The sequence below is a fragment of the Oenanthe melanoleuca genome, chromosome 1, assembly GCF_029582105.1.
Source record: "Oenanthe melanoleuca isolate GR-GAL-2019-014 chromosome 1, OMel1.0, whole genome shotgun sequence".
Lineage (NCBI taxonomy): Eukaryota > Metazoa > Chordata > Aves > Passeriformes > Muscicapidae > Oenanthe > Oenanthe melanoleuca.
This window is the reverse complement of record NC_079333.1, coordinates 25,090,561-25,106,499: the sequence shown is the minus strand read 5'-3', so window position 1 is coordinate 25,106,499 and position 15,939 is coordinate 25,090,561. Positions and strand designations below refer to the sequence as shown.

At 38.5% G+C, this 15,939-nt stretch overlaps 1 protein-coding gene and 1 long non-coding RNA gene across 10 annotated transcripts in view; one reads left to right on the top strand and one right to left on the bottom strand.

The window, feature by feature from the left end:
• STXBP5L (syntaxin binding protein 5L) overlaps positions 1-15,939 on the bottom strand; it is a 198,906-nt gene that overhangs the window by 162,664 nt on the left and 20,303 nt on the right. The gene's annotated exons all lie outside the window — the stretch shown is intronic.
• LOC130254736 (uncharacterized) lies at positions 14,655-15,628 on the top strand. Its single transcript, XR_008840806.1, has 2 exons — positions 14,655-14,708; positions 14,796-15,628. It is a non-coding gene; the product is annotated as an uncharacterized LOC130254736 (long non-coding RNA).

Genomic DNA, 15,939 nt, shown 5'->3' with positions numbered 1-15,939 from the left:
CCTGCACTTTGCTTGGTGTTACACCCATAGGCATTGGCTCATAAGAGGGATTTTCTTGTAAAACTAAGAAACTAAACTCTAAAGCTTAAATGTATTTCAAGTAAAGACTATGTTATTCATTAAATATGATGGAACCAAACTGCATGTCATTTTTCCTGAGAAAGGTGGAAGAAATTTTTTTACAATGGAGATTTTTAAGAACAGCAACTGGGCTAATAGTCCAAAATTCTTTATGCAAAACCAGTTTTTAGTACAACTCCTTGCCCATTATCATAAAAAGCAAATATATGTTCTTGCCTGAACATTTTATTTTATTTTATTTTATTTTAATAAGGAGACTAAAACCTGAGGAAAAGTGCTGCCAGGCTATGTAGAGGTGGAAAGTACAATATCCATCTGGAATAACCACATTCAGCTCAGTAGAGTTGCTCTAGATTTATAGTATTGTCCAGAGTGTTAAGAGAGATAAAGGTAAAAAAATGTGAAAAGTTAAATGTTTGGATCACACTGGAAATGGCAAGCTTACAAAACACTAATAACTACAACAAAACCAGATGAGTCTCTTGGGTTAGCCCGGGTTACAGGAAGCAATCAAACAAGAATATTAGAAAGATTAATTATTTCTTTGATTCAGCTTTTAACAGAGTATATTGGCAAAGGTTCCTTTATGCACACTCCTTATTTTTGTGTGTGTGTGCCTATTAAGTAAGATTATTAAAGATGCAGTTATCAGAAATGTAGTTTCAGAAACCAGCACCTAAAGTCCCAAGTAAACTTCTAGTAGATCTAAACAATATTTACATCATGCTTTGGAAGGAGCATAGGAATGAAGCACAATGGATGCTAGCAAATGCCCACCCCCAAACTGCACAGGTAATAAGACATTCTTCTAAAAGAGACTTGAAGTTATCTAGAAAATTACAAGACAGTAAATCTTACACTGGAATCTTGCAAGCACCTTTAAATTAAAACAAGAATATAAAAATAAACAATTTTTTATTTTCTATTATCCAAAAAGCTAAAAATAATTCTTCCCAAAATATGCATATGATATTGATCTCTTGATATTTCTTGGTCCTCTAAAAAGTCATGAAATTGTCAAAAGGCTGCAGAAAGTCTCCTTAAACAGAAAACAAACTAACTGAAGACACAAGAGGAAATACTTCCATTGATTAACAATCATGGTAGAAAAAAAGGATATGACTAACTGCCAATAAAAACCTGAATTCTAATGGGCTTCAAAAATTTCCAGTAAGATCTTCCAGTAATTGAAGATGGATGGGAGATAAAGGAGAACAGCCCACTTTCAGAAGTGATTTTGACATTCTGAAGACAATGTTGCCAAAAGCAATGGCACTTATGGTAAAGCCACAGTATACATATGATAAAGTTTGCTATATTTCTTAATCTGTTAAGGATCTAAAGAGTTAAACGTGTGATAAATCCATTTGGTTTAGCAAGTTAGGAATCTTTAAACAGACCAAAATAACTTGATGAAAGAGAAAAATTATGGCTATGTGCAAAATTGACAAATTGAATATAATTTCCACTAGAAGAATGTGCTGGTTCCACATGGAAGGGTGGGGGAATGGAGGAGCTGTCCCCTCTCTGGGAGCTTCCCCTGTGGGATGCGGGGACCAGTCGGAGGGCTGATTTGGTGGTTGGCATTCCAGGTGGCCAATGTTTTCATAAATCACATTGGTGGGGGGAGGGCCATCCTCTTTTGGCTTCTGGCCTCTCTGGAGGTAAGGTGGCTTTGGCCGGGGCCCCGGCCTCGGGCCCGGCCCTGGAACGACCCTGGCCTCGGCCCCAGGCTCAGGCTCGGCCCTGGCAGGGCCCCGGGCTCAGGCTCGGCCCCAGCACGGCCCCGGCATGGCTTCTGGCCCCACCGATCCCAGTCCCAGCTCGACTCTGCTTGGCTCAGTTTCGGCGTAGCCCAGCTTGGCCTGGCTCCAGGCTCAGCCCCGGCAGGGCCCCACGCGGTCCCCCTGGCTCCTGCGGCTCCCGGCTTGGCTCGGCTTGGCTCCGCTCCTGCTTGGCTGCCATGTGGCTCAGAGTTTTTCCAGCAACAGCCTGGCCCAGCTTCTTCACGTCCTGGATGCAACTTTAAACCCTTTTAATGCCTGGATAAGACTCACCGCAATGGGAATGAAGCAGAAGTCTACTGAAGTCAATGAAATGAAAGCTAAGTTTTCCAGATGAGAAGAGATTGAAAAGATGCCACCGTTAAGTAGCTGAAAACCTTTATTGTGGGGCTATAAGGGGACTGTGACTACACTAAAATTCCTTTAAACTGTGAAATATACTTGGGGAGGTTTAAGTGCTTGAAAAGAAGACCTTTTTGCTTTGAGGAAATGGGGCTCTCTGTTTTGGGACTGGATATATGGACAGAGACATTTAATAGAAAAAGAGATGAAGAGAATTTTGTCTTTCAGCAGCCTGCCTTTAAAAGTGGTACCCCAAGTGTGTAACATAACCCATAGCACAGCTCTGGAAGGACTGTGGAGATGGGAGGAGAGTCTTAATCTGCAGTATTTCCCAGGCAGATGTAGATTGTGAAGATGAAGACACCCCCTAAGCCTAAACCAAAAAAGGGACTTTTCTCTCTAGAGTGAACTGAAATGATTATTTAAGTAGACAACTGACAGAAGTGTTTTCTATATGTTGTTGTTAAGAAATGTGGAATGAAGGAAGGGGGAGGAGGGAATAATCTAGAAATCTTATTCTGAATTCTTTTTGTGTTATTAATAAATTTCTTCTTATACCCTTTTAAGTTTTAAACCTGCCTTTCCTCTGCTTCTGAATCTTATCTCTAAAAGAAATTAAATATATTAAAACTGGCAAACCCAAGTCACACCGTGACAAAGAAAAAATCAGTTTAGTTGCTTATGCACATCAGGAGAATCTAAACTTACAGCAGGAATTCTAAGAAGAGATGTGTGAACCAGCTCTATATGGAGTATTGATGAATAGAATTGTTGCAATAAAAAAGACCCATGAGAGATCCTATATGCTTACGAGCTTCAAGCTGACATGGAAGATTCGCAGCTCAATTTCTCTCTAAAAGAACTTTACAAGATTCTGTTGATAAAAATACCCTGCCTAAATTTCTAGAATCATGTCTGAAGAATGACTGCAATGAGCAGCGACAACAAGGCTCCAGGACAGAAATACCACGATTATATAACCATAAATTGACTAGCACAAAAAAAAAAAAAAAAAGATAGCACTGTTTCCATTGACAGTATAAAAAAACCTCATTGAAATAATACTTGTTAATTTTGTCATTGGTATTGTAGCTGGTTGATGAACAAGAAGTTTTCTAAATATGTATTTAAAAAGTTCACAAGAAATTGGATTTTTTTTTTTTTTAATGGAAGATGCTTGCATGAGTCTGCTCCTCCCAAAAACTTCTGCTGAGTTTTTCGGCAGTTCGAAAATACTTCCTGAAATTCTCAAACTATCTAATGTGAGGGAGCTTCTTTTGCTCTCATCCAAGATGCTTAACCATTTCATAAGCAGCAACACAGGCAGATTTAACTTCATCTTTTGTGTCTCTGATACCAGGTTTAACTTCATTAATAAAAGCCACTCACAGCCTCATAGAATACTGACAGGCTTTCCCTTACAATCATTGCTGGAACTATAGACAGTATTAGTTCTTTTCAATCTCTACTAAGGAAGAAGAAGAGAAAGAAAAAAATATAAATAGTGAATTGAAACTTGGATTCTAAAGGTATTTCTAGCAAGCAGGATGATAGTTTTAATTTGGAACATAAAGCTGCTAATTAAAAGGCAAATAAACTGACAATTTTAATAGATTCACCTATTTCTAATTCAGATTTTGATATACGTTATACAGTCTGGGTTTTTTTCTGAAATACAACTAATTTTATGTAATTATTAAGTCAGTATTAGCACTGATGCTTTAAAATACATTTCAATACATTTATATGAAAGTAAGTTGTGATTTCAACACTAGTACAAAACTGACCCAAATCTTAAAAAATTATTTACTATATGATCACACTGAAGTGATAAAGGAATGCTAAAGAATGTAAATTAAGACATGTGGAGACCCAGAAAGGCATTTCCAATTAAGCTGCCTTCTCTTAATAGCAGATCCTGTTTTATCTGGCCAAAGCAAGCCCTGTGCCCTCTCCATGTCCATCAGCCTTTTGGTCACTCCCACTCTGTTCCCCTGTTGGCCTTTTTGCCCTAATCCTACCCTTGGACACTCCCTGTCCCCTGGTAATTGGTCCCTAAAGTTCTCCCCACCTGCTAATCAAACCTGTACCAAACCTGAACCCCCCCGACAAGCCTCTTGCCTTTGTTCTCTGAACTCTGGACGGTGTATGTGGGAGACTGAAATAAACTTCTCTGTAAAACCCTTGCAAAGGCCTTTCCTGCTCCTTTACTTGCCATCACTCCAAGCAACAACCAAATGCAACAGAGACATATGATCACCTGAAAGAGTTAAAGTTGCATACAAAACCTTGTTTTGTTTTCCATTCTGTCTTAATTAAAATCCTGATGCCAATATCATATCAGAGTCCAGAAGTGCAATATATTTATCCCAAGATGAAGCTCCAAAACAAAATGTAACGGTCTGTCTGTTATTTGTCAATGCACAGACTGTCTTGGGTTGTAATGCAGGATGTGACCAAAAGTATGTATTCTATCACCATCTCTTGAAACTAGGAGGGGCAGTGATATTTATCTCCAGGGAAGATATCTTCTGTTAATGGACCATCTGTTAAAACAAGGTAGGGCAGTGTTCCTTATCTTTTCCACAAGGAAAAGTGTTTCTTATCTTTTGCATTCTTCCTCCAGGGAGATATCTTCTCTTAATGGCCCATTAAGTCCCACTGCATGACTGATAAATTCACATTATCCCACTGTGGTCCACCCAGGGGGAGGAGCCAAGCATTTCCTACCTAGACAAAATCTGAGACTCAGAACATAGCAGCAGCCTTTTTCCACTAGATTCCAGAGGAAAACCAAACCTTTCCACATAATCATTGGACCTTCACAGGAAAACTGCACCCTTTACAGGATCTTCAACAGAGCCACATCTGTCACTCCAGGAGGACTGCAGCCACCCCTTAATCAGACTGCTACCAATACCCTAACTGACATGTTGTAATTCAGTATTTGAGGTATAAGAAATTATATCAAGGTATCCTGTAACCTCCTTCCTGCAAACCCCAGTTCCTGTCTTCCTTTCCGGTCCTGTGACCTTCCCCTGTGTCCTTGTACCCACCGGGGGTCGGATATTCCGGTCCCTGTCTCCTCTGAGTCCTCATCCCATTGGCAGCTAGCCAAAGCCACTCCCATTCCCCTCTCCTGAATACCTGGAGTGGGGAGAAACTCGGCCTCTTTCCCGGCCATACCACCGCCCTGAAATAAACTGAGATTGAAAGAGCGTCTTTTGTATCCTTCTCCATCCATGATGTGATACTTTGTCTGATCTTAAATAATTAGGAAACAGACACAGTATAACAGCATCACTGACAGGGGTGTCAGGTTGTATTCTGACTCTGTCACTGTTTTGGATTTTTTTTGTATTACTGTATTTCTATTTTAATTTTCCTAGTAAAGAACTGTTATTCTATAGTGATGCTTAGAGACAAATCAGTTGCCAGACAACCATTAGGCTCCAGTGGAAGTTTTGTTTCTGGATAGCAAAAATAATACCGAGCACACAGATTGTGAACAGATTCTTTCTGACCATTTCAACAATTCACAAGTTTCACCTGCCCTGATAGAAACTGCACCACATAAGCAGAAATTGCTGGATTTTTTGGTTGCTAACATTTAGGATCCTCCTTCTAAACTAGGGTAGTAGAGTAAAATCCTTAAACTCTTCAGCAGAAGCAGCTTTGGTGGCTTTTGCTCAGATGAATAAATTTAGCTTACCTGATGCCTCTCTTGGGAGAACAGACAAACTTTCAGTTCCTGCAGCCAGTTTGAAACATGCCGGGGAACCAGAGCAGACACTTTGATTACTGTACTTCGAGAGTATAAGGCAACTAACTAGACTGTTTCACGAAATCACCAAAATTTTCTCTTTTCCTCCTCATCATATAACGTCAGTCTCACAGGAGATGAGATAGGAAAGCAACAACAGAGAAATGCAGTAGTTCAAAAAAGCAGTATTTCATTCTTTCATCCACGTTTCCTCTAAGTGTAATGTCTCTGTGCTTCCTCTTTTGTCTACAGCTCACAGTATAGTAAAGTAGACAAAAACCCTGACACAGCTCTTCCTTGTCAGGTCCCAAAGCATAAGGTTGGTGAAGAATCCTGACAGTAGCAAAGCTGGAGAAGTGCGAGGACAGAACTGATGCAGAAATGAACGGAACATGCACACCTAATTGTACCATATTTCTAAGGACTCTATGCTTGAGTTCCTTTGGTTAGTGTATGAATGTAGAAGTAAAAGAATTCACTCTTAATATAATCTCAATAGCTTTTCTGTGCAGCACTGGAAAGGGTTATGGCTAGCTAGAATAGGGAAACCCTGGCAGTGGTTAGCTAAAATAGACAAGTAAGACACAACATAGGTACATACTCAGAATTACATTAACAATTGAATTTCAATTCAGAAGAGAGGCATTCCTCTAAAGAAACTAGTAAGGACTCAGTGTTTTTTCTGTCCTCTCTTGCAGCAGAAGATTTAGCCTACTTCTAGAAATATGTAGCATTATAAAAATTCCTTTTAAAAGAGTTTAAAAATTTTTTTCACTACTGGAAAATATCTCATCTTTAAGTTGTTCAGCAGCCATGAAAATTACACTGTTTTCTTATTGCATTTATTGATCTCCCAGTGATTTAATTTACTCTTAAAAAACAGAAAGCTTCTTTGCTGTAGTCAAACTGCCAGCCTAATGAAGTGATTCTTGTACTTTCAAGTCCAAAATAGTGATCTATCAGTTAAAACTGAGGGAACCTATAAAATGAACCAGTTTTTCATTAGTATTTCCTCTCATTTGAGAGTTGCAATGCTAGAGAGATCCTAAGCTAAAAAATTCAATAGCATAGGAGAAGACATCCTTAGGGATGATTTTCACAGGAGAATTTGCTTCTCTCGTTTCAGAAAAGATTGGGGTTTCTAGTTTTGCTTTCTTACTAGTTGGGACATCCTACTTGAGGAAGTTGACAGCTTGAAAAGCTTATGATCTGGATGATGACGTTAATTTAGGTAAATTATCATTGAACTAATTTAAGGTGGGTTTTTTGTCCATTTTTATACAAAATTTTATTTTTATTGAGAAATACATGCTCAGGAATGGTTATTCATTCACTTTATACAAACCACACATTGTAGAGGCATAATTAAAACACACTTTGTAATTTACAGATGCTTTTGACAGAGCTCATCACTCTGTTGTCAATGTCTGTTGAGGATTTCCTCTGTTCTGAAAAATATAAATGCAGTATTCTTAATCTTAAAATAATTTTAAAACCATGCATTACATTTATTAAATGTAATAGCTCCTTGACACTGGTAGATACTTCACTATTTTACAGCTACAAACAGCAGGTAATCAAGTTAGAAGGTCTTTATTGAACGCCAAAGGACTTGAAAAGGCAAGTCTTGGCTCTTGCTGAAGATGAAACTTTTCTCTCAAAAAATCCATGTCACCAGTTCTAAATCTGTGGGTGCCTCTATCCACCAGACACCTTATTACATGAATGAAAAGGTGTACTGATAAATACAAAGCATGAAAAATCTTCCCCATTAACAGTGCAACATTTTTTTGTGTCTCAAAATAATGAGGAACAAAAAAGGGACAGTTATTCTGCTTAAAATAAAAGTGCTATATGCACAGTGTCCTGACCACATCCTACTTGGAACTACAGCAACTCTTCCCTTGTTCACTTCAGGAGGGCAGGATGTGGGAGTTTGAGAGAGAAGGGGCTACTCAATTAAGAGAGATGGAACAAGAAATCATGGCTAGCAGGTTTTCATCTAGGATGGAGAGGTCTTAGGTTCCAGCCCCTATTATAACCTGTGTATGTTATCCAATGATCTGTTTATATAAAATAAATTTACCAAAGATAAGAGCTACGGGTGCAGACAGGCAGCTCTGAATTTGAGTGCTACTTTGAAATCACCAAATCTACTGGGTACCATTTGATCTTCCAGTATAAACTAATATTTTATGAGCAACTTCTGTGAAACAAATATATGAAGCTATTATGGAATAGATATTCCGTCTGTCTTGCTAAGATAACACGATCTACAGAAATGAAAAGAACTTCACATGTTATAACTACTGTATCTTGTCACTGTTTACAGTAAAATTTATAATCTGTCCTTGAACACAGACTGGAATGCAACATTCCTCCTTTAAATTATGAGACCATCAACCTATAAACACTTGCACTTGCTTTTCCTATGAAGTGCAACACTTTAAGGTGAAAAATACCTCACAGGTATATACGGTTTGGTAGGAAAAACATTATGTGTAATAAGATATGTAGGTTTAAACATTCTGCTAAGAAAGTTGAACTGACAGTCCCACATCTCAACTCTGTACATCCACATTACAAGTAAGTGGATGAGCATACACTTAGAAGTAGCATACACTACATTCAGTCTGAACTGCTACACTTGCTCTGAGATGGTCTGCCAGATCCTAATCCTGGAGGTTGCTGGGGAAGATTGATCAATCCTATTAGTGTTCCATCATGAGGCAAAATTAACTTTTAACTTAGTTTTTATATATAAGAGACTGTATTCTTGGGTTTCAAAATGATGCCCTTCTCATGAATTTTGCCAGTTAGATAAAATGAATTGGTATTAAAACTGTGCAAATAATCTACTAAATAGAATGTAGGATGTTTGCAGAAGGAATATAAGACACTTCCCCTAACCAAATCACAAACTTTAAATCCAGTTCTTCAACAAATAAAGTATTGATTCATTTAATTAGCCTCTGCTTAGTTCTAAGCAATTAACTTAAAGTGGAATTTCTCAAAATCTACAAATTAAGATTAATAAAACTGCTGTGGAAAAGAAAGCCCTATTGTTATTATCTAATGGGAACTGGGGCACACATCTATCCACACCTGAAGTGGAGAAATTATTTGCAAATGTCAATTTATGTATTGCAAGTAATTAGGAAAAAATATTAAGATAAATACTTTAAAAGCCTAAGTTTGTATGTTCTGATCATAGGTTTCCAAGAGAATATTGACTAAAGTCAATGCCATGACATATTCCCTAATGAATATACTCAAATGTATTCTTCTACCACACATCTCATGATTCATCTCATAATAAAAGAATGGTGCTTTTGAAATCAGTGTGTCTCAGATCAGACCACATAATTCAGTCAATCCTTATTTATTTACTGAAGCAACTGAAATGTGTAAATATGTCACAGAGATATCAATTCTGTACTGCAGGAAATACATATAAATAACAAAACAGAAAGAAAACCTCCTCTAAAAGTCATAGCATTTAAAATGCACTTGTTTGTAGCTGTTTAAAATGTAGTGTATTCAGTGATTGGGGCTTTGTTGGCACAACCACACAAAAAACCCAACCAGAAATCAACTATAGTACTAAAGGATCATATTCCAATATTTCTTTCTCATGCTATCTGTGAGCATTTTTAAGGTTAATGCTGAATATCAACATATACTATATACGGTATATCTATTTTATACCATATAAATATATGCAACTATTTCTTCAATAAAATGGAAAAAAAGCAACAGAAACTGATTACTGGAAAGCACAGTTATTGCCAGTAATTAGAGAGAAGATCATCCTTTTTCTGCTCAAATTATCAGTTTTACAATTAAAGCATGTTAAGACCACTGGATTTCCACTCATCATTGTCGGAACAAACAGTACTGTAGAACTTTTGAAAAGTGTGCTGCGTCTGGCTGAATTTGAGCTGGTTTCCTTCATGGAGCCCTGCAGGGCAATGTGTTTTGAGTAGGAGACTAAAACAGAATATCTCCTTCATAACAGCACTAAAGAGGAGCAGACTCACAAAATTTCTGGGTCACTTCCCCTCCTTGTGTTGTCTCTGAATGAAGAGATTGATACGATGCTTACTTTCTTTAATGCCCTCTAAGACTTGGCTACTTTAGCTATTCATTTTCTGATAGTTCTTGATCCACAATCTCTTTTGGACAAACTTGGCTTGTCCCATGATGCTCTTTTTTAATTCTTCTTTTTGTACTTGTGTGGCTTTGAATGCAGTATGTGAAACACCTGGGAAACATCTTGGTTCTTGACTTGAACAGTTTCCTTAGAAAAGTATGTTATTCAGAGACTGCTTTGCACAGGTCAGGTGAAAGATGGAGATTGAAAGATTATTGCTTGCTTAATGCCACTAAGAAAAGACAGGTCGGGGTGAGGAATAGAAATCTAAGAACTATAGGAACTGGAGTGAAACTAGGTCAGTTAGGGAAAGAGGGAGAGAGCTGACATTGGATGAGGGAAGAGAACTTCAAGAAAACCTTTCCCTCCCCCTCTCCTACATGAGATTGTAGTCTCTGTTTTGTTAATCTCCCCATTTCTCGAACCTCAGGGAAAACTGTGTTTTTATCCTACACACTTTAGGCTGAAATAGTGTCTGACTGTGTCTGTCCCATTTCCTACTGAACTGCTTATCACATGGTTCATGTTCCTTGCTGTGGAAGACCCTCATAGGGGGAACTCTTTGGTTTCAGAAACTTCTTAGGTATTCCCAGTGCAGAGACAATTATTCAGAGTCATAGTAGCCTTTCTACCTCATAATGGGCATTCAACCTTTCACAGTTACCTTTCATCTCTGGTCTCCCTCCATTAGCAACATATGTGCAAGAAAGACACCTAACTTCAAGAAGTCATCAAGAATTTAAATTGAATGAGTGCATGTAGCTAGACAAAAAAAGATCTCCTTCCACAACACTAAAAGCTTCCATTGCATGTGTCTGTGTACTTTGGGTTTGTCTATTACTAGATATTAGCTTTCCTAAGTTTCTTGGAGAAGTATCAATTCCCTCTACCATCAAGAGTATCAGCCAGATAAAAGCAAAATTAAAACAAGAGTCAATAAAACTAACTAACTGCATAGTATGACTACAAATTTCTGTGGTTTAAGGATGTCTGCCAAATTTAGGTCATGGATATTTGTCTAAAAAAGATAATTAGCAAACTGGAAAGGAGGGCAAATTGATGTACTTTATTTCCTATGCACATCAGCACGTCTGTTGATGACAAAGTTTGGAACATAAAAGGTGGGGAAAGCTCTAAAGCTGACACAAGGTCTAATTAAGACACATCACTTCTTTGAAATAGTTGACTATCACTAGTAGTCATAATTTCACTATCAGAGTAAGCTGAGGAGTGTTTTTATTATACTCAAAAAAAAGCGCCTTTGTAACAGACATTCAGAAAGCATTTTTTTCAGATAGTATTCATAAATGTAATCATCAGCTCCACTGAAAATGCTGCCAGAGACATCCACCTGCATGCCAGGTATCTATACACACAAGAATACATATCTGTATGTTGATTACCAGGGGAATTCTTAAAATAACTTATGTTGGTAGTACTGACTCTCAGTGAAGTTTTTATTCACGAATAGCTCAAGTTCTTTAGAAAAATCTCAAATATATTGTACAGTGAGATAAAAGATGAAATCTATCAATGGTTGCTCCAAGACAAACAACAGAACTTTGGGTTTATGATCTTGTCTGTGCTACCCCCATTCCATCTGCTCAATAAATCACACAGAGTAAACAGCAGAGAACACAGTCAGGTTGTTTTAAGGATAAAGAACTACTGGAACCTTGTTACAATTAAAAGACAGCAGTTCCAGGGAGAGTAAATCTGTCACAACTTATATTTAGCTTTTATGTCACCCTTCTCACAGATCAAAACATCAAGTTACATTCTTCTCTTTTCTTTTAAAGTACATCCGACCTGATGACGAACATTCTTTACCACATTTTCCTTTACAAATTCCATGCCTACTCAGAACTCTGCCAGCAATAATTTAATTAGTGCTATTTATTTTCTTTGCCAGATTTTCTTTTTTCTAGAGTGCACAAACGGCTTCAGTTCTACCTCCCAGGAATACAGTCTCTCTGTGTACATCACCTGCTTGGGTTTAGATTTTACTTTCCCCTTTTCTCGGCACAGTAACTCTGGAATCAAAGACATGTTTACTGGCTGTTTCACAGAAAGAAACAAGATGACCTTATAAAATCACTCAGCTTGGAAAAGACCTCCAAGACCATTGAATCTAACTACTAACGCAGCACTGAAAAGTCCACCACTAAACCATGTCCCTAAGTGCAACCTCTGTAAAACTTTTGAACACTTCCAGGGATGGTGACTCCACCACTTTCCAGAGCAGCATGTTCCAGTGTTTTACAAACCTTTCAGTGAAGTCGATCCAGTCTAAATTTCCCCTGCACAGTCTAAGGCCATTTTCTTTTGTTCTTTTAAGTACTTGAGAGAGTGATAAGGAACTCCTCCCAGCCTCCTTTTCTCAAGGCAAAACACCTCCAGCTCCCTCAGCAGTTCCTCGTAGCACCTGTGCTCCAGCTTCCCCAGCTCCGTTTCCCTCCTCTGGACACATTCCAGCACCTCAGTATCTTTCTTTTAGAAAGGGGCCTAGAAATGGACACAGGATTTGAGGTGTGGACTCACCAGTGCTGGGTACCAGGGGACAATCACTGCCCTGGTCCTGCTGGCCACAATATTGCTGACACAGGCCAGGATGCCACTGGCCTTTTTGAAGCCATGCTTGTTTCTCTGCAAAACATACCTGTTAAAATAAGTGTTATTGTACCTTATTTGACATTCAAAAATCACTCTTCCTATTAAAGCATGGGAAGAAATACATAAAACAGGCCAGAAAAAGTTATTCCAAATATGACTTTAAAGCAGAATCTCCCTTGAGCAGAACCTGTAGAATTTTTGTGATTTGCAAATGGCTTTATAAGAAGATTTTTTAAACATAAGTAAAAGAGATGCTATCTTCTATACCACTCAAAATTGAAAGACTATTTCTACCTTTTGTAGCAAATTTCATAGACAGCTGCAATCTGCCATACCTAAATTTATCCAATGCAATTTCACACACTAAGACAAATCAATTTAATAACCTGCTCCTTAGTGCCAAAATTTTTTTACTCCCCCATTTCCTTCTCTGTCAAGTCCCAACTGCACACCTTCCACTTTCTTTATACATCATTCTGACTAACACTGGAAGTAAGGACCAGATAAATCAGTTTGCTAATCTGGCAAAAAACCAGTAGCACAACAGAACTGATATTTTGCCAGGTTAGTTTCCTGGATGGCTCACAATAATACATTTGACAAGCAGCAGAATTGGAGCAAAGAAGTGTCAGAACTATGCAGCTAAGCTAGGAATAGAGCAATGCTTCTACTGTCATGTGTTAGCGAGTCAGAATAATGTTTTGTTTACCTTGGTATAAAATGGCCACTGTGTTTTCTGATAACATGGATAACAAGCAGCTATGCCTAGTGGAAAAGCTTTGCATGGGTTGCAGAAGCCTTACAGCTTTGCTCAAACAACTAACAGTGGAAGTGAAGATTTGCATGCCCCACAAACTGCACCCATAAAAATATGGAGCCTGTAGTCTAAATAATATTTATTACTAACAGCAGCAATCCACACTATATACATACAAAACCATATTACTAATTTAAGCCTGTTTGATGGTGAATTTTTTAGTGATGTGGAGGCCATTCTGGACCCAGTAGGTTGTTTTCTTTACACTGGATTTAAGACAAACTTCTTCTCATTTCATGATAAGCTAAGATGGTAATAGCTAGAGAAGAGTTTCTTTCAGAATTTCTCACTGCAATTGACCACTAAATAATCAGCTGTTTCATTAAAAAAAAAAAAAAAAAAAAAAAAAAAAAAAAAAAAAAGTAGATGTTGTATGCTATATGTTTGTAGAGAGCTGTAATGGCTAAAAATAGCTCTGATGCAATAAAAGAACTCTAAAGAAGAGGACTCAGTGACTCCAGAAAGGACTTACAATGAATTTTAACAAGCATTTGTCAGCTGAATAAATCACAATATAGAAATATGCATCCTGAAATCTGAGCCCAGCATGCCACTTCCTCAGATCTGTTACTAGTATAATCATTGTTAACAATACTGATTTTGATCTATTTATTCGGACTGAGAATGTGAAAAACCTCCAGACTTCTCATTTTCCTCTGAAATTAAGAAGAGACTTAAGTCTGACCAAGTATCTTAATTTCTCACCTCCTTGTATGGTGATACAGAACCTTCTCTGACAGCAACCAGAGACTGTACACTTCATTTTATTGTGTGTAGTGTCAGAAGGCTCTTCAGACTGGGACTAGAGAAGATGGATAGGGAGACAATAAGAAAAGGAATTAACTTTCATAGCCCCTCTTCAATAGAATGTGTTTTCCTTAAGAAAGGATATTCCTCTTAGAGTGGTATCAAGCAATGATCTGAACCATGATCACAAGCGCGCTGGTTTGGCATGAAAAGTCACCTGAGAGGAGGAGCACAGACACACACAGGGACTGCTCCCTCTATGAGAGCTTCCTCTGTGAGTTCCTGGGACCAATCAGAAGGCTGATTTAATAATTGACAGCCTGGATAACCAATTAAAAGTTATTCCGCCTCCATGAACCACATTGGCAAAGTGAAATCTTGCTCTTTTCACTCCCGTCGAAGAAGCAGGTGACAACCGGCCTGGCCCCCCTCCCAATGTGGCCTGGCCGGGCAGGGGTGGGGGAGCCACCGAGGCCTCTCTCTGTTTTCAACTAGGGGCCTTGATGGCCGGGGGTGAGAGACAGAGAAGCCGCCGCCTCTGGCTCGAAGCAGCCGCGGAAGGCGAGCCTTCCCGGCGCAGCTTGAAAATCCTTGGCACGGCTCCAGGATGGCCTGGCCCGGCTCCCTTCACCTTCTGTGTGCAATTTTAACCCTTCTAATGCTCGGATAAGACTGCAGATCTCCTGACCTCCCTTGAATGAGAGGAATAGAGCAGAAAGTATACTAAAGTTAGTGAAATAAGAGCCAAGTTTCCAGATGGGAAGAGATTGAAGAGATGCCATGGATAGGTTGGCTGAAAAACCTTTTTTGTGGGCTATGGGGGGGACTGGACTACACTGAAAAGTAATTTAAATTGTGAACAAATACCTGAGGAAGTTGAAGTGTTTGAGAAAAGGATCCTTTGCCCCGAGGGAATGGGGGTCTCTTTTCTGGAGACTGGAAAGATGAACAGAGACATTAGATGGAAAAGAATTTTTATCTTTGAACAGCTTGCCCTTAAAAGCAATATGCCAGGAGTTTTTTGATGTGACCCATAACACAGAGCTCTGGAAAGACTGTGAAGATGGGAGGAGTTCCACGATTTGCAGATTTTTCCGGGCAGATGCAAATTGTGAAAGTAAAGACACACTCTATGGCTAAAATAAAAAAGAACTTTTCTCTCTAGAGTGAACTGAAATGATTATTTAAGTGGAAAACTGACTGAAGTGTTTCTGTATCTTGTTGTTAAGAAATATGGAAGGTGGGGGGGAGGAGGGAGTGATCTGGAAATCTTATTCCGAATTTCTTATTTTCTCTGTGTTATTAATAAATTCCTTCTTTATATCCTTTTAAGTTTTAGGCCTGCCTTTTTTTTACTCCTAAATCCTATCTCAAAGAGAAATTGAGTATATTAAAATTGGCAAACCCAAATCAAACCAAGACAACAAGTATGGAAGCTGGGAACAAGGCTTCCAACAGGAAGAAAAGACCTCAAAGGAATAATGAGATTTGCTATGTTTAGTACAAAGGTAAAGAATGTCCAGATGCCAGAGCAACTGTTTCAGGAGTGGGGTTTTGGCCCTTTATTTGCAGACTTTGTTAGCTTGTGTTAGTAATAGGAAGATACTCCTTCATCGATGGTTTGCAGCGCAGTCCAATT